Consider the following 24060-nt stretch of genomic DNA (forward strand, 5'->3'; position numbering starts at 1 on the left):
AATAAGAAATGAGGTGCCATCAGGTCTTTGAGTAATTTCACTCTTTAAAATAGCCTACATTTAATAAAATGACAGCTTTAAATCTTGGAAACTTTTCCAGATCGTATGTACCATTTTGAGCTCCGTATTCTTTGAACCAAAATGAGCAATTTAAAGACAACACATCGATTCTTAGATAAATATTTTATCGGTTTTGCAGGCTGTTGATCACCAGTCATGGATATAATATGAAGATGAAATACCATTAGTGGAACTCAACATGCCCTCATGATAACAATGAATTGATGAAGATGAATAACACTGATGACACATCACATTAAGTCTACGGAACTGACCGGAGCCACATGAGCAGAAGAAGACATGGCATCAAACACAGAGCGCTGTGTTCATGTAACAATGGAAGATAGACGTAACAGCTTCAATTAAAGGTCCATTTACTGTATGCTCAACACCCGAGACACTAAAAACCATGGATGGAGCCTTTTATCCGTATTCTGCACTCATTACGTTCGTTGTTGTTTATCAACCACACCACAGTAAGAAACATACGAGGGTATGAAGACAGTGACAAATGACAAGGTTTGAAATGCTTGAACAAATTTACACTCGCAAAGGAAGCACGAATGGACGTTTCTGTACAATCCGAGATGACAAAACTAAAAACCGAGTGATTAATAGAGAAAGAAGAACAAGAACACAATTTGAATGTGTGGGAGGTAAGAGGGATGTGGCGACTCACTTCACATGGGGCTTTGAGGATGCTCAAACATTAAAGAAACGTTGGATTTAGATTTGTGCGATTTAGAACCACATGTGACACTGGCCTGGATTTGATTGGAAAAAGATTCAGATTGTGTTCCTCAAGATTGTCAGAAAAAAAAATAAAAAATCAGATATGGAGTACATATAAAGAAAAAAAGATAGATAGATAAGTCAATGAATAAATAAATAGGCTAGAGATGACCAAGCCACTTGGATAAAATACAAAAACATCCAGTGAATCCGAGTAAATAGCTTTGAGGTTCAGATTAGTTTTGTCGTCTTTAGAGAACAACAATTTGAAGTAATGCACAGCTGACACACAAAGGCACACACACACAGACACTCGCCCGCTTCACCAATAAAGTACCATTGCATGACATTTAGCAGCAAGGAGGCATGTGCTGTGTCGGGACGCTGAGACACAGAGGCGACACTGTCACACACACAATAGCCCAGTGTGTCTGACAGAGTGTGTGTCTGTCGTCGTTTTATCTACGTGTGCGTGTGTTCATGCAAGTTGTACAAACCTCCCTATGTCATGAGGAAAAAGTGTGTGTGTGTGTGCGTGTGTCTGTGTGTGTACACTGTGTTCACATGCTTGTGAATCGGGGGTCTGAGCAGAAGGACGAGGGGGTTGTGGTGATATGCTTAAACACCCCCCTCGCCTCTTATTGACGTTGTGGCCCCCCCTGAATCCCACAGACCCTCTGTTCCAGGCCACTTCTGGCGTCTCCCGGTTGGGCTAATTCTTTTAATCACCTACTAATGCTGCAGGTGGGCCAAGCTGATTAAAAAAGCCCACCAGACCACGTAGCAAGACATCAGCAGGACTTCAGCAGTGTTATGGGAGTGACAGTCACTGAACTGATACAAGCATTTTCCTACAGACGCCGTAGGTCTCGCCACAGGTCCTCCATCCGCGACCGACTGGGTTTCAGGGTCACGAAGCGAAAGAAGCAATTTCGCTAATAATTACAGAAAAAAATGGGAATATTTATTACAGGATTTGTGCGAGCCTTAACGTGAAATGAAGAATTGAGTGTGTTACAGCCGTTGAAAGCTTCTCCTTCAATAGGTGTCGACTTTTTTTTGTGCACCACTTTTGGAAAAGTGTAATGCTATTTCTTTGTGAGGGCATTTGCGCCGTTAAGAGCCGAATCCAATTCCATGTTTGAAATGAGCAAGACAGCCGCATGGAGAGAAATAAAATTACGTTTACTCTATTCGTGATTTAGATGAGCAACAAAGCGATCGTCTGCTCCGGCTGCATCACTGAGCCATACAAAAGAATTATAGGCATTAGAGAAGCATTTAAACAAAGCCTGAACATGGGACTGAGCAATCCCTGGAAGCAAACTGCATCTGCCATTGGCACAGGTAGATAGAAACAAGATAAGAAAAAATATGTTTCATCATATGCTCTTCACCGTTCGAAAGATTACCTTTGAGTTGTAACTCTCAGGTAGTGAGTTGAAAATCGCAAACGCCACTTTATATTCAAAGGATTCAAAGCTTTCACCCACACCTCTATCGGCTATTCATTGGTTGTTCCACATTTCTGAAGCGCGAGAACACGCATGGGCTGAGTATTAAAGTGTAACAAACAAAGACGTTCCTGGCAACTGATTTCTCTGTTGACTACGCAAAAAAAATTGCCAGAAAACAGAATTTTATGTCGGGAGCCAGTGTAATTATATTCAATCTATTTCCCGAAGCTTTTTTTCTTCCACAAAGCCGTGGAAGTAGATCTTGACGTCATTGTCATGATGACCCGCACTATCTTGGTTTTGGCTGCCAACAATCTCTCCACATTTGACCACCACTATAAATTGAGATAGGTTCGCTTGGAGGTTTCCTCCACAGACGTGCAGGATCCAGTCCTCACATCCGTGCCTCTGCTCACCCTCCATCATCAGGTTGTTACTGCAACGCTTCCAGACGGCAAACCTGGAAAAGCTCCTGATACGACAGGCCATGTAAATATTGTTTGTAGATTACACAATAGCTCATGCTACTCTTAACGCATTGTCTCCACTGTGCAGGTTCACTGTAGAAGTTTGAACTTCTTTATGTGTTAAGAAATACCATTTTTACAGTCTAATGTAAATGTTTGACCTCTCAGTCAACTTGGTCTGTCTGGAGAGACTCCTCTACAGAAATTACAGTGGACTTTGTATTATGGAGAAATTCAGCTATTCATACACCATCCTCACTCAAACCTGGGATCAAGGGGAATATTGAATAGAATAGAATAGAATAGAATAGAAGGAAAAACTACTTTCCGAAACTAGTTGTGATATTTGCAAAATTGAAAGGGTCTACTGAGAATGGAAAATTCAAACCCATGTATCCTGGACCAGAAGTTCCTAAAGAGTTTTCACAGACTGCATCCTCCATCCTAAAATGATATATTTTGGAGGCACAAACAAAATAAAAATAATGCAACATCTAATTCCAAGTTGGCAGATGGGCTGTGTGAGTTTTGTGACGTGTGGACAAATCACAGACTTTAAAGTTTGCATTGCATTTGCCCAAGGCTTTGTCTTATGGAGATACACTTTGTTCGGATCACATTGGCATGACGAACCGAAGAATTATGATCACATGTTATGAGGAAAAAAATGTTAGTTTCTCAAATATTGTAAGCAAGGACTGTTTACTAACAGGCATTTACACTTGATCAAATCTGGCACTTATTGAACAAACTGTCAGAGACAGTTTATTACTTCTAAATTCATAAACCACCAGCAAACAGTGAAATAGAGCTTTTCATCAATATCCATATGCCTCCCATCCATCCATTGGCCCACAGAATTTCTGCACACTCCAATTTCATGCAATATTTCTAACATGAGCAAACAAACCACAGTAATATGATCTAACTACCCGATATTAATAGTTAACGGTATCTTGGAACATCTTTTGGCAATTTTACAGCATTAAAATCTAAATAATTCATAACAGGGATGGTCATCAACATAATTTATCTTAGCATGAGCCACATATACCAGCTGAGATTCTAGGCACATTCTTTAAGGACTGTGCGAGGAGCATAGAAGAAAAGCATTATGAGTCCCGTAAACACGGAGTGTAGTTAATCACATATAACTGGGCAAATTAGTCCAAATGAATTATGTCTTGTGTTGCAGCTCAAGTTTTCTCAAATGATTTAAATGCGCCTCAAACTGCAAAAATATAAAAAATAAAATATGGAGCAGATCAAAATCCAAGCTGCTGCTGTGAGCTACAAAGCCCTATTCAGTAAGTATTTAATAAAATGTCTTTTGTCCATTGTTTGGCTGCATTATACAAAATAATGTAAATGGCCACAATAAAATGTTAGCGGATATGTGATGGCACAGCAGGCAAAAGAAAAAAAGCTCATTCATTTTTTTTATTTTTTTTTAATAATCAGTCACACCGGTGTTTAGACTTCATTTTTTTTTTGAGATTTTAGTTTCACCTTAAAGGCCTCATTATAACACAAGACCCATTACTCCGGGGCCCCGGACCGTGTTGAAGAAACACTACACACACTGCTAATGACACAGCACATGGCCATTAAAACAAGAAGCAGTTGGCTTTGACTGCTACACTGAGATATGACATCTGACCTTTCAGACAGCCGCATTCATTAGCAGAAACACGACCCCTTGGCCGTGTCAAACCAAGGTCAGTGAAGTCAAAGTGACAGAAAGCAGGCGTGTTTGGACAGACAGGAACCTGGAAACCTCCCCCCATACGCACAGTGTCACACCTTCAAAGACAGGGGGAGGCACTGTCCAACCCCAATTAATAAGCAGCAGAGATCTCGTCATGAAAGAGATTGTTTTATTTGATTATAGAACACAAAGAAAGAAGCAGATTTCAGAGTCCTGTGTATTCCTATAAGACATCTGAAATGGGACTTACACTCACCAATTCACCCAAAAAGCATGTCTTTTGACTGTAGAGGACAGCAGAATTAAAAAAACTAAGAAAGTCGGATGTAGGAAATGCAAACTCCCAATCAAACAAGCTCCATCAGCCTGCAGAAACATTGGAAACATTCTTCCAGTACAAAAACACAACTGACCACTGAAAAGTCACTGATACATAGAACATACTCCAATCAGCATTGACATTATGACCACATGAGTCTTATGCACCCTTTGCACAACAAACTGTGATGAATTGTGTATTCTCACACCTTTTCTGTCAGAGGAAGCAAAGCTCTGCAGCAATCTGGGCGACAGTAACTCATCTGTTGTATTGGACCACAAGGGATGGCCTTCAAGCAACAAGTGTAACAATGAGTCTAGGGGCACCCATGATCCTGTTGCCTTTATTGGACCACTTTTGATTGAGACCGACCTCTACTTACAAAAAAATACTGTGCAAGAATTAGTACTATGCAGTTGATCTGACACTGTCATTTTAAAATGTGTTTAGGTGCCGATTCTTCTGTTCCGATTCTTCAATGATAAAGACAATCAAGAAGCAATATGACATCTTGAAGTTGACCAAATTGTTTTGCGCTTTTATTGAATTATTAAAGAGTGATTCTGATTGGATGAACCCATTCATACACATTTTATTTTGTGTTGTATACTGGACATCTGTTTGGGCTCCCTCAGTAGCAACAACAGCAATTTGGAACAGGACAGTAAAAAAAAAAAAAAAAAAAAAAAAAGAGTAAGAAAAGCTCCTTTTGCAGAGGCAGAGAAGAGCAGAGGAGTGGAAAGAAGAATCTGAGGAGCAGCTGCTGCTGAATGTAAACAGATAAACACAAAGATGAACAGGCTTCAGCGAGGCATGGAGAGCCACATGGATATCCACAAACACTCACACACAGACATGCACACACACAAGTCTGGTTTTAAGGCTCCTTAAGATCTATTCGGAGCTTAAACTGGGATGAGGAGGCCCTAATGGATGTTTTGAGCAAAATACAGCAACAGGTGGTTTTTAGCTGCAGCTGGCTGAAATTCTGCTGCCTTCAATAAAACCCAGTCATCACCTACACCTATTCTACTATTCTACCCTGTACAGGATCATTGGGGGTGGTGGTGGGGGGAGGGGGGTGCACAAAATCTCGTGAAAAGAGGGGCCCACCATTGACAATCCATGGCAGATCTACCACAGACAACATCTGCATCTAGTCAAAATGTATAATCACTCAACAACATTTTGGACTGCGACAGCATTCAGAAAGAACCCGCAACAGACATCGACATCTTATATCTGCTTTACCCAAGTTGGTATTAAGTTAAAAGGAGCCAATCCCACCAGACTTTTGGTAAAGGCAGCACAAAGCCTGGGTGGACTTTCAGTCCAACACAGAACAAAAACCGAAAGATACACAACCACACACACTCACATTTACACTTAAAAGAAATTTTGACACAAGGTTTTTACCGAGTACGCATGCTTTTTGGACTGCCATGCAAACTCCACACTGAAAAACCAGTTGAGACCCGAAATGAAGCAGTTATCTTCCAACTTCGAAGCCACAGCGCTCACCGCTGCTATATTTCTGCCTTCAATAATGACATGAAGCAATGAAACAACGTAAGGGAAGAAACATCTTCCAAGAGCAAGTCATTTTAGGAATCTAACAAAATCAGCAAGTAATTCAATTTTGCCTGTGTCCATTTAGTCTCACAATGCAGGTTTGCGCCACAGGACTGCTTATCGAGTAAGTCAAAGAAGCATCAACAGGAATCGTCTTAACATATATTGTTTAATTTTTTCGTTAACATTTCCACTCCTATCGTGTCACCATTGACAGGATTTGGCATGCAAACTCAAAAAACCCTTACATTATCTCCAAAGTTCAAAAGATGCCAGGAAGCAGTGAAAAAGAGCTTTGCACCCCATTCACACGCTCATTGGACTTCCACAGCACGACAACGCAATCACCAGAATTCCACCAGCGTGTCACACGTTTGCGAAATGAGCTTCCGAGTACCATCGAGAACGAAGTAATATTGAAGAACTTCCAGGCATTGAAAGCTGAAGTTATCTCAGAAAAAGAAACGGAAGCCCTCACTCGTCGTGTATTTTTTGACGCTTCAACAGCCATGAAATCGAAATAAATCCAGTTGATCTCGCATTAAATGGGTTAATCTATAAACATGCATCAACGTAGCAGCTTAAACCTGAACATGATTAGAGGCTGGTTCATTCTTAGTCTTGACGGAGAGGCCTACAACATGACACTGTTTGATAAAATGCTGTTTGAAATTAGATATTCAAATGAGGCAATGTCTGATCAAACAAGCAGTAAACAGTATTGTTGGTGTGACAAGACGTGGTCATACAGTTTTCAGTACCGAGTCTTGAGGTTGGACATCAAATTACCTAATTCTAATTTTGTGAAACAGTTTTGTTGTTTAACCCACTTCTTATAGACACGCTCTGATCAATGTCCAGTACCATAACCCGTGTTCATGTCATACGGAAAAGTGAGCCACTGAAACAATCTACAACCTCTCCATCCATCCAGTCAATAGTCCAGCTCCTCTCTCTCCTTTGGACTTATGTCTTCCCTCCTTCATCCCTCTCTCTCTCCCTCGGCGTCCTCCAAGAGGACGTTTTTATTCTGTCTGGATTACTTGTCCTAGTTGGCGCTGGGCGCGCTGCTGGGGAGAGAATTTATTTCCTCCGGTGGAGCCTTGATTTAAAGCGCTCAGGTCAACTCGATTCTGGGTCGTTGTCTCCCTTGTTGTAATGAACCAGGGCAGAGGTAGACGGCACACAGCACATCCATAAAAGCGAGGTGTTGAGGTGCTGCGGGATGCATCGACTAACCGGCTGCAAACAGAACAGAGAGGCGAAAAAACATCAACTCTACTCATATGAACCCAACTTACATTAGCTTCTGTCCACATCAGCGGTTTATGCAATGTCCAAAAGCTAAGCTGCAAATCCTCCAGTAAATCATGGTTTTTCTGCGAGGGCTGACCCCTCAGGGCCTACTGACCAACATATTTAATCACAGCAGGACAACACTGCTGGCAACAAACTCATGCTAAGTACCACATTATAATACCCGCTAACCTAATTCATGCTTGTTCTTGGTCCCTCCTGATACAGCCAGGTCAGCGCTGCATCAGCAGTTCATTCAATCCTGCATTTGCAGCAACAGGTCAAGAACCAGATCAGAACCAGAACTTGTCTCAGATTCCAAAAGCAAAAAGGTTGGAGAGGTATTTTCTCCTCATGGACAAATCCTGAAAGCAGGAATAGAGCAAAGCCAAACTGGAAGCATCAATTTAGGAGGGTTCATCGACTTTAAGTACTTTTGTGTGAGTCAAACATGATTGTACCAGTGTCTCACAGTAAAACAACTGCAGTTCATTTTTGGGATTGGCACCTTTGTACAGTATGTCGGGTATATACAACGATAACGTCTGGAAACAACACTGAGCAATACTTGTTACATGATGGATTTCACTGTCCATATAGTCGAGGTTAATTCCACATTTTCTTCAAACTATCTTTCATGCAATAAAACACAAGACTATAAAAATGTCCTGCCTTGAGATTCTTTGCCATTTAGAGCAACAGTAGAACAGAACAACCAACAAATAATGCAACACGCGTTTCCACAGAAAAATCCAAACAAACCGGGACACGCCGCACGTACATCAGATCTCAGACAGCCTGCGAATGTCTGACAATCTCATATCTCAACACGTGCAGGTGTCAGCAGTCATTACTGAGACGGGCATTCAGACCTGCAACCCAAACACCAGAACCACTCACTGTCTTCAGTCAGTATGAGAGCCAAACGTTCTGCACAGACGAGCAAACCTCTTGCTTAAATACGGAGCTGCACTGATCAGTGTCGTATGTGCTTTGCGAATCAATATGAAGCCGTTTGATGTGAAATGAAAAAACAAGAGAAAACTCTTAAAATGTCTTTGTGCATTCCCGGTTTAGTCGGAGTTTGACTGTTCTCAAATTCTCAGCTCACACCGTTTTATCTTCCTCTCACCAATCATCCGTCTACCCACCATCGAAATGTGACAGTTGAGGATACAAATAAACATCATGTAAACAGAAGCCCAATGTGAGAGGTCTGCTGTACTCCTGATGATAACTGCGGGGCGCCTGGTGAAAAAACGATGTATACAAGGAAAGAACATGACAACCTGGAGGGTCTTGCAGTGGACTCCATGGTAATGCAGAAAGATTAATCCCTGTTACAATCACAGCCTTGATGCTCTGAGTTTGCAAGTTCTACATTTGCATCTGAGAGTTTTGTAGTTTCCTCCCACCGTCCAGAAGCATTTGTTTCAGGCTATTTCGTCACTCTAAAATTGCCCGTAGGCGTGAGAATGAGTTCAGCCTTTGCTTGTCATGTGATGGATTTGCGACCTGTCCAAGATGTACCCTGCCTTCACCCACTGGGTTCGGCTGCAGAGCACCCCTCAACAATAAACTGGATAGAAAGGTATACAACATGGATTCAGTGAGCTGACGTTTTAGCTGTGAGGTGAATGTACAAAGCAATACATCCCCACGCAGCTTTAATCAAGCATAGGCTCTATAAAATGTCTTGCTTCTTATTTAATCTGAGCTTTTGATCCTGCTAAAGTGTGTGTGAACCACCTCAACAAAATTTTTTTTTAATAACTTGCCATTCTTTACCAAGGTCATATCCTGAATCTCATATTCATACAGCACTTTGTGAAGCTTCTATAAGCACCAACATGAAAGTGGGGATCCGTGAAGAGTTGTTTATTTATCACTCAATGTCACAGGAAGAGGAGCAAACAGAAAAAAAATAGTATTTGCCATTAAAACAGGAGCAGTTCTGCTCGCTACACTCGGCTGAGTTTATCAATGCAGACAGGGACGTGGTCGGTGGGTTGATCATAGGCTGACATGTAACCTTCCGTCTCCTCTGTCACAGACGAGATTCTGTAGCGTCACGATGGAGATACTGAGGTAAATGTACAATCTGCAGCAGGAGTTTTTATTTCCTGTTGCGACAAATCAATCTTTACAACTCTGGAAGAATGTTTAGAGCCAGTGACCTCATGCTGAATGAATCTGGGATCAGCCTGACGACTCCCTGACAGTTCAGCAGGATTGTTCGGAATCTAAATGACTGAAATGCAGGTAACTTCATCACAGAACTGTAGATTTATTTAAGCCCCCTCCCCCCCAAAAAAAAAGAATTTGAATAACCCCGAATTTATTTAATTTCTTTTTACAATTGAATCAGTTATTCAAATTTGAAGTCATCCAAATACTATTAGCACAAAAACCGTTTCACCATTTGACTTTGAGTCAGCCGAGACTGAGACAAGCAAGAGAAAAAGATTTTCCCTCCGTGCTCAAGGCCACCAAAGAGTCACAGTCAGAGGAAGGCTGAAGCCTCAGATTGCCCCGCAGACAAGTGTGTAAACTGACGGATTTAGAGCACTCGAACAGAACGACTCATAAGCTCCTTGTTTTATCTTCGCCGCTGTTTACGAGAGTCAGATCTGCAACTGCAAGCTTCAAAATGAATTCCACCTTTTATCTTTTCTTTTTTTTTATTCCAGCAGTACTTTTATCGGGTTATGGATTCAATAAAGATACTTCAGAGAGGACGCGAGGGGTCAGGATCAGTTGTGATAACTCAGCAGACTAATTCAATTACAAAGAGGCAACGCCCATCCATCCATCAATCTCTATCCTGCATTTATCCAACTCAAGGTTGCAGGGGGGGCGGAGCCAGCAAGGCAAAGGCAGAGTAAACTGTGGAGCGGTCACCAGTTCATCACGGGACCAACAAACTCATATTCACACCTCTCACAATTTTACAGTCAGTTATACTTAAAAAGCAGGCTTTTGGACTGTTTGAGCAAACCAGAGTACCTGAAGAAAACTCACACAGGCACAGGAAGAACATGCAGACACGTCACAGAGAGGACCCAGGACCTGGACTCAATTCTGAGGATATTCCTACCATGAGCCGAGAGCGATAGCCGCTACACCACTGTGTGTGGAAAAAGGCAGTAACAATATCAAATTAGTATGATATAAACATTTAATGACATTTTTTTGTTTATTTCAATGCCATTCCTTTTCCACTCTAACCTGCCCAGTGTTTTATTTTCATTTATGCCTTCAGGAAGAAAATAGATAAATAAATCAACAACATGGACAATGATCAATTACAAAATGGATGAAAACTAATTTATTTTGTCAATTACTGCCTCCATACAAAGCCAGCAGGATCGAGATTTGTTCCTTCCTATATCTAATAATAATAATGATGTTACTATTCTGTTGCCCTCTATTACAGAGGTCTCTACAGCCATCACTGTAGCACAATTCAAAAAGTACAATATTTTACCACTTAAAATTCTGAAAAGGCCTTTTTTTTTTTCCAACTTTGTGCATCAGTATTACTGGAGTTAGTTGAGTATTCATTGATATTGTTTCTATTATCAATTGAAGCATAGTTTAAATATACTCAAATTTGAAAGTCTAAAGCGAAATTTGTCAATTATTTAAATACGCTTTATCAGCTACATTCGTATTTATGGTAAACAGCGGTTATAAATGACACAAGGTGATGAATGTGTGCATTTTTTTCCCCATGATCACTTTACAGAGTGTGTTGCCAGCTAAGAAGGGCATCAGCCTTCAGTTTTGCTTTCGTCACAAAAGCTTTGGAAAACTGTTGGGAGATTATTTTAATTATAGATTCATATTGTTTATCCAGTTCAGAAACTTTGTGAAATCAGTGGGAAAAAAAATTACAACTGTAATTTCTGAGCAACTGAAGGCGTGTGAGGCTCAAGTCTTAGAGTCAGTTATCTATGCAGTGCATAGTCAGCAGTTCGATTTGCAGATCCTTCTGTTCATTTGCCAACAGTCCACAGACAAGACGTCCAGCACCCTGCATTGCAGCCACGTCACCGCTGATGGTTGAATGGGTGAATTATATTTACAGTGAAAGCACAAGGAAATCTAAATTATATATAATTGTCTATTCATCCAATTGCTTGCTCTGGCTGGAGCTAGAAACCAATCTTTTTTTTTTTTTTTTTTTTTTTTTTAAATCAAATCAGTCAACAAAACTGCTTTCTGGGAATTTTCTGAACTAATCTTTACAAGTGAAATGCTTTTCACATTATAATAAAATAAAATTGTAATAATAAAATGTTTCCATTTTTCAACCATTTTCAGGCTTGAAATCTTCTGTACTGCATGTGACTTTTTATTACGCAACACCCTCAATTACCCTGGTGTTGAAAGACGCTTTACCCATAATTCTGCCTCACCGTGTACCTGCACGCTCGTCCTTGTGCGTTACACAAACATAGAAACCCACTCCAGGGAAAGTTGCTCCACTGAACCATTAGTGGTCAAAAACTTCTGCGAATAAGTTCGACGTCTTTGATTACCTTGTCTCACGGGCCTCATGTCACATCTTGTACACACACACACACACACACACACACACACACACACTCCTGTACTGTATGAGTCTTTGTGACTTCTCCCTCTGTGTGTGTGTGGGTTAAAAAGGCACCAATAACACTTTTTTGTAGCATTGAGTACTTATATTTAATTACATAGCAAGTACTAAGAAGATCACTGAACTATACATTTACATACCTTAGAAATGTTTTTAAACATGTCTTTATTACTGACAGTTGAACATTCATGATAGCCTCACACATTTCACTGAATTGTAAAGAGACTGTCACAAACTAACTGCTTTTTGTGCCTCTGATGTCTGACCTGTCTCAGATATTTGTTTAATGAACAGAGCGAAATACTAACATTCAACACGGGATGTTCATCTAAAAAGAAAGAAAAAAATAAATAAATACCATGCCTGTTGGGCCACAGGTGGTGCCGCGGTTTGTGGTCTTTCCTCACTGCTTTGAGTCCAGTGGAGAACTTTCTGTGTGGAGTTTACCTGTTCTACCCCTGAGTGCTTTGCTTTTCAAGGTCCTCTGGTTTCCTCCCAATCTGGGACTCTAAAGGTGTAAAGCTGTAAATGTGTATGCGCGACTGTCTCTTTCTCTTTGTGTTTGCTCTTTGTGTTTGCTCTGTGAAGGACAGATGACATGTCCGGGGTGTACCCTTCGCACACAGTCAGCCGAGATTGGCTCCGGCACCTCGTGCCCCTGAACTGGATGAATCAGTATAGGAGATGGAAGAACTATGCCTTTTATGTGGGCACTTCCTGTCTGGCTCAAGCTCATCTGTGCAGCTTAACATGGTTTCTTTACCACTTGGTATGAATTGAACATCTTTTTTTCTTTAGACAGGGATCTGGAACCTTAATGGCCAAAAGAGCAAAAGTTACCCATTATATCAAACAAAAATAAAAAAATGGCTGGAGCAACAAGTCAGGTTTCATCTTTAAAATGAGAATAACACAACAGATAATGTATTAACGGTTTTGCAGTCTTAAGCACTTTTACCTATTTTAGCAACCTTTTTTAATATATGTTTTTTCAGTTAGGAGGTAGGAAATCTATTGAAATCACCTGGTGTGCAAATACAATAGAAACAGTATAAAAATTTGTATTTGCACAGAATTTTATGAAAGTTGCGGGGAGCGCCATCTATATTCTTGTCTTACAGTCCATTAGGCCAACTTTGAAGGGTTACAATTCACCTCGTTTCATCAAAAGGCAATTTTCATTAAAGATTATTATGTCCAACCATGTCCCAAAAAAAAGTTTGATTATGCTTCTTACTTAGTTTCGTTGTCATGAACGTTGCATATACTTATAGACTTTGTTTTTAAACCCTCTCCTATATGAATACACAGGGCTGCACTGTGTGTAGTGTTGCACTCTAATGCCTGCGAGCAAGAAAATCCACAGTTCAAGTCTAGTCATGGGATCCATCCTGTGTGGCGTTTGCATGTTCTCCTTGTGCAGGATACTCCACACTTTCATCTGCCGGATGCAGATCTGAGGCTGCACTATAATGACTACCAACAGTGTTTCTAGGTACCGGAGAGAGAAAGTCCACCCTCGAATTTCTTCTGAGAAAACATCCCATTGATTTTCCTTCCTTTACCTCAGTTCTGAACAGGCTAACTGTCTGGAATGGAGAATTTGCTTTCTGGTGCAGGCGTTTGAGAAAAAAAAAAAAGAAAAAAGAAAACGGCCTCACACCAAAGTAGGGAAAACTTGACCTCCCTGTGTTTACAGCCCACTGTCCTGTCCCGGTCCTGGGTGGGGTTATTCGTCCATCTGCTCCACACTGACATGAGTGATTGGTGTTTATTTTAGGACAGTCTGTCTATTTATTTGTAAAAGGGTTTGACCACTCCACACCCTGGTCTAGAGGTTCAATCTGCCCCCCTCCGCCTCCCCCCGCTGCAGCCATCCGGTTTACTCCAATTCAGGAAGTATCTTCAGTTTTTAAGTTTCTCCTCCTTTTCTGAAAAGTTCCTTTTAATCCTTTTGTCCACCTTTTTTAGTCCTCTTTGTTCCCTGCCTTTGTGGCGTTCTGTCCCACCACTGAGTCACTTCACTGCCTAATGATGGTTTGATTCCCTGGCTGAGACTCAGGCAGCGTAAACAAGGCTTAGAATCAGCCAGCCTGCAGTAAGTGTCACTTCTAATCCACTGCTAAACCAAGACGACTGCGCAGTTTGTCCGCACAGTCCCAGGGACTGCAGGCATGGATTGAGTACAAGAAATAGCTGCACACGCTGATCTCTTATTTTGCGTCTCCACAAAGCAAAGATCTGTCTGCATGAGTTAGATTCAGGCGAGCTGAGGCAGAGAAATAAAGGGTGGAAGAAGCTGCTGATCTCCGCAATCTGTTTTTCCTGCTGGCCAGTTTGATGCTCTGCAGTCACTGTCAGATGAGTGAGCTCATGGGTCGCCTCGGGGTTTGTTAAAGGATAATTCGCGTTTTATTTCAAACTAGTTTTTGTCCCATTTATGTGGATCCTGTAGCTTTATGGGTCGTCCTAAACTTCTCTGCCGCTCTTCTGGTGGTGAAATCTGGGGTGATAATAAGCCACTGAAACCTTTTGTGAGTGAAAACAATCTTCTAGTAAACAATAAAATTAACCCAACGCACTGTTAAAGCAAAAGAGCCCATCTTGAAGTAACACTGGGCAATGCTTCAAAAGGGAGAAGAGCCTGACCTGTACATTCTTGGGATTTTTCCATGCACATATCTCAAAGAGTTCGGACATATTCTGGTAATGGAAACTTGCACTTTTATGGAGGCAGAGCAAAGTAAACACGCTACAGAGTGGAACAGGGGCGGCGAGGGGCAACTCTTGGTTGCACACGAACTTGCTTTGAAGACAGCAACAATATCACCGACTCACATGTATTTCATGCATCCGTGAGACCAACAGCTAAATATTCATCAATGTCAGCGTAGAGGGCATTCAGAGAACACACATCAGCAAAGTATGTGCAGTGTTGCTCTAAATTTATCATTTCCATGTGAGTAAATATTTGGATTTTTTTTTTCTCCCATCTAAAGCTGGATGGTGTAGTAGTGGTTGCCCCGCTCTGCTCACAGGGAATATCAGTGGTCTGAGTTTAGGAGACTTTCTGTGTGGAGTTTGCATGTTGTCCCTGTGCATACAGTCCAAAAATATGGGTTTGACATTAATTGGTGGCTCTATAATTGCTCATATTCAGTTTGGATCAGCGCCATCCCTCTACGGCCCCGAGTTGAATAATGTGGCATGGAATATAATATAGAGAAGTCACTTATATTAATGAGATATAAATCACAGATTTAAAGTATTACTGTGGTTATACTTAACAACAGAACAAGAATTAAAAAAGTAATGTTTTAAATGCTGCAATGGGCTTTCAGAAAGTGGAGGCACAGTAAAGTTTAAACACTTAACTCTATCGAAGTGTTTTTAAAGTCTGTGAAATGATTTAAGACATCCGTCAAAGCAGGACAGAAAAACATAACATCCCTCGTGGAGGTGATTGGATCACTGGCCCGAAGCTCTGCAGAGTCTGAACTCCAGTGAAAGAGAAATGAACCTGTGGCTCTGAAAATGTCTGCCCCTGCTGCTGTGAATGAGACGTACAGGGATCATCATGTCTAGACACTAATTCACTTTCTACCATTTGGTTCCTTTAGAGATTTCCTCAAAAGGAAGCGGTTTAAAAAAAAAAAAAATGTGCTCACCCATCAATAATTAAACAGATACAACTGTTAACATATATAAGGAATGCTGCACTTTAAAAAAAAAAAAAAAAAAAAAAGGTGAAATAACACCAACCAGTTCTCATCAGTCTTCAAGCCCACAAAACACTGCTGGGCAAAACATTGTGTGCAACGAGCTGCCATGCTCTGAAGAAAGAGACCGCAGCATAACACTTTACTGCACACTCCTGCATGTACAGGGCCGACAGAAACAGAACAACACATGAGCACAAACCACAAAGGACTGAGACACACACACACACACACACACACACACACACACAAACACCCTGCAACTGCAGCCTGGGCACGGCCAGGCACAGCCAAGCACCCGAGCACGCGGTCACAGTGTGAGACCAATGGGTGCAGAGCGCAGACAAGAGAGAGGCAAAGACAGAGCAAACCAGACATTAAAGGGCCCATCTCTCAAACAGTGCAGGGAGAATTCATGTTTAAAATAAATAAATAAGAGGCCATCAAAAAGCGTGAACGCACACATGGAGAACACGTTCAGCGCCGGCTGAAATCTGCCTTTGAAGTTCAGCAGCTGTGTTCGTCTAATCTGAGAGGCCTTGTGCTCATGAGGAGAGCAGAAGAGAAGCAGGACTCTTTAGATAGGGGGGGATTTTTTACTTCAAATGCTGCATCTAATACTGACGCATGAAAATAAACAATACTGCAATCGAGCAGAAGAATCGCTCGTGGTTTCTGTACATTCACAAGCACCGTGCTGAAAATTCTACGACATCTCACGTGTATATGAGCAGACCGCCGTACTGGAGTGAAACTGGACCAGAGAGCTTTGCTGTGCTTTACACAACAATACGAGGAAAAACCTTTACAACCTCCCACCGCCCCCCCTTCAGTCTAACGCCTTCCTGAACAGAGAGCGAGCCACAAACGGCATGAGCTCACTTCCTCTTCGTGGACTTGCTTCACTGGTGCCGACTGCTGGCTCCGTTTCTTAAGACGCGCCGAGCCGCACGCGCTTCACACACAGAAAAACGTGCAATCAGCTTCAAATACAAAATCAGATGACAAGAAGGTGCAAACACACTGCGAGTCATAGAGGACACCGGCGGAGCACGACGGCCTATAAAGGCGAGTTTCACTCTGGATTTAAAAGACAACGCACGCGGTGCTGCGTGGACGTCAGCGGTGCGGAACGCTGAGAAACGCGGCTTTGTTATGAACTTGCTGAAGTTGCATTTCACGCACTAAATACACCTCCAGGTTCTGCTGAACCTCGCTCCACCTGCAAGCTTAATAAAAAGAGAACAATGGAGCGAGACAGTAATGAGTATCGGAGGAAAGGCCACAGTGGCTGCCAGTCTCCTGCAAGCCGGCGCTTCTGCCAAGTCAAAGCAATAAGGATTTATACATTTTTAATGCATTTTTAATCAACGTCTGGATGGATTTGGCACCTTCAACAACAATTCACTATGAGCCTGCAGACACTTTCTCTGCTGTCCACAAAAGCAGCAAGCCCAACTCTTTCATTGCCATGCTCAGAGTCATTATCAAGCCCGTCAGAAGACAATCGATGACATGAGGAGCGTCTCTTGCAGCTGGAAAACATGAGTAGAAATAATTCAAACAAGTGTGATAAAGACTAAGAGGGTGGTTGAAAAAAAAAAACAGCAGCTCGTGTTGGGACAGTTTGTTGGGAGAGTGAGAGACGCGGTTGAGATGGTTTGGTCGTGAATATAGCAGAGATGATGGCTGTGTCAGGAAAACAACGTTGACAAGGAGGCCAGTGAGGGAGGACATGGTCGGTATGAGGAAGGAGAGCGGAGGAGAAAGATCGAAATGGAAGAAGATAGATGGGTAAGGTGATGACCGTCAGTGACAGACCTGATGGGTCACGGGTTTTGCTTCAACACCAGATGAAACAACATTTCTAGGGGAGGAAAAAAAAAAAAAAACCTGAGGTCTCATGGCAACACACTGTGAGAGACACATTCGATGACTGTGTGTTAGGCCGACAACAAACTGTGCGATTTTAACAATGTCATAAATTCACAGCGAGCTACTATATACGGCATGAATCCAATAACTTTGGGCACGACGTGAAGTTTCCAGTGTGCCAACACTCAAGCTGAATCGCAGCTTACCGTACTATGTACGCGAGTCAACGGGATTAAGCAAGAATAAACGTCAACATAAATCATAAAACGTCACGAGTGTGTGGCATCCATCCACAAAAAGAAAAAGCCACGCATGAATGGAGCCTTTGCCCTTGTGGCGTTTCATGTGTTTGGAGAGAAATGTGATGTACGACCACCAAATTAGAGCCTAGACTAAAGTTATCACCACAATTCTCTCACCACTGTTATCTTTTGTCTGGGACGGCCGCGAGGTAGAAGCAGAAATCAGCACTAACCAGCCATGAGATACAACCGTCAGACTGGAGTCTTTCCCAGCACACATACTGTCCAGCACCAGCAAGTTGTTTTTCTACATGGGAATAAACAGTGGATATAAATAAGACATGTACGATACAAGAGAAAGCTGCACTATTAAAGAGATTTAAAAGCTTATTTTATTCCTTGTCTTTGCTTTGGGGAAAGTTTTAAACATTAGGATAGTTTAGCACAGACCAGCTGCTGCCGGTTTACCAAAACTACACCTGAAAGCGTCGCAAAAAAGATTCCTGGTAACTCAGCGGCTGTCGAGATGAGAGACACTGCTGATTCCTTTCATGCATGTTATTGATAACCAGCTCAAAAAATAATCAACTTTGCACAAGTGAACTCGACTCTAATCGGATCATGTTTTAACTGGACAGAGTCTGTTTGCAAGATAAGGCCTTGGCAGACCAAATCTGCACACGTGGCCTAGATGGTTCTGGAGCGCATGGCGCTAAAGCGGCTGAAGCTCGGCTCCAAAAAAACATTGATGTTTGTAGTTTTATCCTCACAGCGAGTGGTTCAGTTATCCCAGCACCCATCAGCAGGGGAGCCACCATTAGGCCCACTGATCATTTAAGTCTGTACTCAGCCTAAAAAAAAACCATGATTTCAGAATTAGAATGAAGATGAATATAGCATAATCACTGTATATGCAGAAGCTGCTCAATTTTAAATAAATGACCATTTACGTGTTGGTGGGTGGGTTTTTTTTTTTTTTTAATCCAAAAATAGTTTCAAGTGTTGCAATTTAACCACATCTTGAATATTTATGTTCAAGCTGAATATATTCTGGGTTTAGGGCTGCGACTCAGACACAACTAGACATCTGCATGCCGTATCTTCTACTTTATAATGAGCACTTGCAAAAAAGATAAACATGCCTCAAACAATGAATCGAGTTATGATCCAAACAGGCTGAAAATCACACACATCAGTCACTGGCAAAGAGAATCGAACCACCCCTGATAGCTCTAACTTAATACAATAGAAAAGTACTCACTCTGAACTGAACTCACTCCAAAATCATCACTGAGACGGAGACAAAATCAACACCCGCGTATCAAACTGTGCTGTAAACGGAGTACTTGTAAGAAATCTTGATAGCTGCCCAGAGATTTGCCTGTGTCAGTATAAGGAGCACAGATTAGCAGGCGGTGCCCGGCCGCGTGCTGTAATCAGAAAGCTGATCTTGCATAATCGCTTTTCGATAGTAGGGAGGCACATTGGCTTCAGGCTCAACTCCGGGGAAGACATCTTAAGCAGCGGGGGGTCAGAATAACGGATTTCCAGTTCATACAAAGAAACAGGCATCCTGCGGGGACGGGGAGAGAGGAAATCTGTATTTCTGGAGCAAAAACGTCATCAAACATCTCGTTTCATGTGCGTCTATGTTGACTTGCCTTGATGCCCGGCTCCACTCCGGCATCAAGGATAAAGAGGCTGGTGTCTCACAGTTTGCCTTCAGGGCCACTCGCGTTTCAATATTTCATGAGCAACAACCAAATCACCGCGTTGAAATAATTAAACATCAGTTAGGGTACAGAACTACAGAGGAGGCTCATCAGTGCAGCGGGAGCAACGACGGGGAGCAGCGGGGCTCCTCTTAGATCAGAGATGGCTCGCTCAAACACGGAAAGTACCATTACACTGTACACAGCCTCATGATTTATCACCTGAAATAACAGAGCCACGGCTGGCTAAAATGTGGAGGAGTGCAACCCTGATGGGCCGGGGCTTGTTTATCTGCGCGCTAAACAAGAGAAGATTGGATTATTGTCATCTGTGACATAATGAAAAAAGCATCAGTTACAGCACACAACACGCAGCCTGGCTGTTGTTTGGAGAGAAGACCTCGAATCTGCAAATGACTTTGACTTCAGAAGGAGAAACTCATTTCCAACTCTGTATCAATTTCTGTATCAAATTAGGGTTTTTTTCTGCTCCGTTTGGTGGTGAATAGTACAAATTATGCCGCGGTCCAGGAAACGACAAGTGGCTCCTTGAAAGTGTCCTCAAGTTTCAAATTGTGCAATGCACCCACAAATCTCTCTTTTCCATTTAGTCTGAATCGAAAAACTACATCCAGTCACTTCCCAGAATATTTTAGAGCTCTTTCTTGAAAGAAGTAAATGTAGACGGTCCAAAGCCACAAAGTACATAAACTTCGCTCAAGGTTGAGTCAATTCATTTATTAACAATTTATTTAAAAAAATTATAATTAAATAGCACAACATTGATATTCAAGCAAAACCAAACGATCTGATCGCACAAAAATATCCAATAGTAACATGACTACATGTAACACGAAACCAGCTGCTACTCATCATTGAAAAATGAGTGTTCACTCTCATCTGCAGCTAGGTGGCAGTGTTTTTAATCTATTCTCATTACAGCAAGAGAAGAAGTCAATCAAACTGCAGAAAAAAACCCACACAGGCACTTGCAAGCTAAGTAGCTTAAGCTCAAACTAGGAACTCTTGTATAAACAGTGAGGCAACTGTGCCAACACTACAGCACCACATCACCCCTGATCAATCAATAGAATATATAAATTGAAGGTCAATGAAAAGCTACTGTCGGTAGTTTGTCTTTATTGTCAGAGATGTTTTGAAAGTTGATTTTTGTGTGGTTGTCCGTCTCTCTGTGATCCACCCTCCTCCACCAGTCTTGACTGAGATAGCCTGAGTTACACCCAGGGTGGAGATGGCTGGCTGGACAGTTAATATTTCAGTCCTCAACCACATCACTAGACTCTCACTCTAATGGTAAAATATCTTTATGAAAAGCAGTGATGAATCTGGTTTGAGTTTGTTAAATCGGAAAAAAGGCACATTTGTTAACCACTTAGCCAAATTTGAATGATTAAAATGTGACACAAAAAGACAGACCCTGAAATAGCAATAAATAAATCTGAAAATAAAGTGCAGTTTTCGTTGCTCAAAGTCAAACTCATTAGTTTTGACTCATGTTTAAATGAGGACCACTACCTTCTTTGCTTGAATCAGTCTGTATTTGAGATTCCTTCCTGCTCCCTTTCATAGATTGGAGAAGGAAATATACACCATTACTCTGAGTTGGTACACCTTGTACCACTTGAGCTTTTTGATGATTTCCTTTCTCCTCTCTGCAGTGAAAGCTGCTCCACATGTGAACATCACATGTCAGCTGAAACTACACAGCATTAAGTCAAGCCTCAAGAATACGACACAAGATGTGAAACCATAGCAGGAGGCACCTCTATGTAATCAAATATGACAATCTGGAGCGGACCTGCAGGCCACTTTCAGGTATTTACATGTTTGCATGCATGGATATGTTTCATTGCTGGTTTGTACTTGCATGTATTTACACTAAATGTGCACGCATGAGGGCAGATTGTATCATCTCTCTAACACGAGCCGACAGATGCCGAGAGGAGCAGCAGGGGAAAGCGTTCAGGACGTCTCCGCACATGAAACACTTTTGAAATACCAGCAGATTCGGGCCAGGATCTCATCAGCCTGAACAAAGAGCGTACATGTGGCACTAAATGGAACCAACCACCGGTGAGGTGGAACATGAGACGGCGCGCTGGGACACAAAAGTGAAATTTCTGGTGCATTTACCATTGGTAGCAAACAATTACAGTTACAAACTCTATTGCTGACCCTTGTTTAGCGGCAGAACATCATTTATCTATGATTCTTATTCTGGTTTGAGGTGCCATTGTATAATATACCAGCTCTCGTCCGTCTCGTCTCATCATAAAATGAACCTTATTAGGCTTCGAACCATTGGTTTTCCAGAAATCTCAAACTGTGTCTCAGTGGCAATAAATGACTTTGAAAACCTTGTTGCTGTTATCCTACTGTGTGGGATGAGATAACAGCTAATTTAATACCCACTGCAGAGCCGGAACAAATGCTCAAATTAATATTTGATCATCGAGAGTTTGATAATTGAATAATTATCCGACTTCCAGTTGTTCAAATTGGGAGGACTTGCTACTTCCTTCCGTATTATATGTGGAATGTTTAGAGTTTTAGATAAATGTGAGAGAAAAAGTTAAATATCTGTGGACTGTATGTCAATTCAGAAAAATGTAAGGATTTTAACTCATGTGTAATAGAAAGAACTTGAAAAAACATCACTCTTTGTTTAAGCCCCGTTTTGTCATAGACAGGAGAAGGAGCGTGGGCAAACACAGTCACACACAAACACACACACACATATCTATGGCCAGTCTAGGATCACCATCCATTTGTTGACCACTTTATCAGGACACAGGGGACCTGATCCAGGCTGAAGGCAGTGTACCCCTTGGACAGGTTGACAGTCCATGGCAGGCAAAACACATACAGTCAAACTAGAGTCAACAACTGATTCCCATGATTCTTTTGCACAAGTACCTGGAGGAAAGCACAAGAACAACATGAAAGCTTCAGCAGTTAACCACTAGGCCACAATGCAGCATCACCAACAACTAAAATAAAAAACAAAAACACATTTATCAATTATGAATGAAGGATATATGTTATTTCAAAATTCTATCTGGGCGTATGCACTGGGCATTTCTCGTGATTGCGGCCAGAAAATCCACTTTACGGGGTTTAAATTGAGCCACAGTGTGCACCGTTCACATTCCTCTGTATTTAGTTGGAGGAATGAAAAAGCCATGAAATAACTGATCTGCAAGAAGTGCGCGCTCACGCGTAATTCTCAGTGAAAAGTTGAGAGATCAGACACTGCTACTCCCATGGAGACCCCCCCTTCCACAAACTCCTGATTTTCAGCTTTCTCCGCCTTTGGGGACCTGGGTCAGCTGGTTGTTGTTGAATCCCCGCAGCTTCAACAGTTTGTCGGAGGATCCACTGTTGGAGCGGAGAGACCGGGAGCCGCAGGAGAAGCCATGCGGCGTAATGGCAACATCCAGGGGATGTTCCAGCCGCCCCGCTCCCCTCACACTCTGGCTGCATTCTCGGGCTCCCGGGGGCGGAAACGACGCCTTTTTCTCCGCTTCATTCAAAACATTTACTGGAAACACAGAAAAGCCGGTAAAGGAGCTCCAAAAGGAGCCGGACGGACATGCCCCTCTTCCTCTTCCTCTTCCTCCTCCTCCTCCTCCTCCTCCTCCTGTCTGCTGCTGAGAAAAATCCCCCTTCTTCTTCTTCTTCTTCTTCTTCTTCTTCTCCTTCTCCTTCTCCTTCTCCTCCTCCTCCTCCTCCTCCTCCTCCTCTCTGGTCCGCAGCTCCCCCTCCAAAAATGTTTTTAAAAAAGAAAGAAAGAAGAAACTGGCAACATGTGCAGATGTGTGCACTCACCTCAGTCCGGGTGGAAGTGTTCACGTGGAGGTGAGAGGAAAGGTGGAGATATCCAGGAGGCTGAAACTTGTTCCGTTAGTGGAGAGACACGGCAGGCTGCGAAGAAAACCTCACTGTGAGTCTCTCTCTCTCTCTCTCTCTCTCTCTCTCTCTCTCTCTCTCGGGGGCGGGGCTGAAGGGGAGGAGGAGGAGACACAGACACGGCGGACCGCAGGGGCGCGCACAGAAGGGACGAGGCGCAGGGCGCACAGAGGGGCAGGGGCAAAGCTGGCCCCCACCACCCCACGCGAAACTCCATGAAAATTTTTATATCTTGAAAATCAAAGCAGCACAAACAAAGGAATTTTCAGCACTGACGCAGCACAAACGAGTTTTGCGTGAGGTGGGCGCGCACACAAGGGCCGGTGGTGGAGGATACAGGGGTGGTCTTGCGT

At 42.3% G+C, this 24060-nt stretch overlaps 1 protein-coding gene across 1 annotated transcript in view; it reads right to left on the reverse strand.

Annotated features, from left to right (window-relative positions):
* Positions 1 to 23770, reverse strand: part of ppp1r16b (protein phosphatase 1, regulatory subunit 16B) — a 100445-nt gene extending 76675 nt beyond the window's left edge. Inside the window, exon 1 of the mRNA XM_080461691.1 lies at positions 23627 to 23770. The gene's annotated coding sequence lies outside the window, so the exon portion shown is untranslated. The remainder of the gene's footprint in view (positions 1 to 23626) is intronic.
* Between the last annotated feature and the right edge of the window lie 290 nt (positions 23771 to 24060).

Source organism: Lipophrys pholis (genome assembly GCF_963383615.2).
Source record: "Lipophrys pholis genome assembly, chromosome: 4".
Classification (NCBI taxonomy): domain Eukaryota; kingdom Metazoa; phylum Chordata; class Actinopteri; order Blenniiformes; family Blenniidae; genus Lipophrys; species Lipophrys pholis.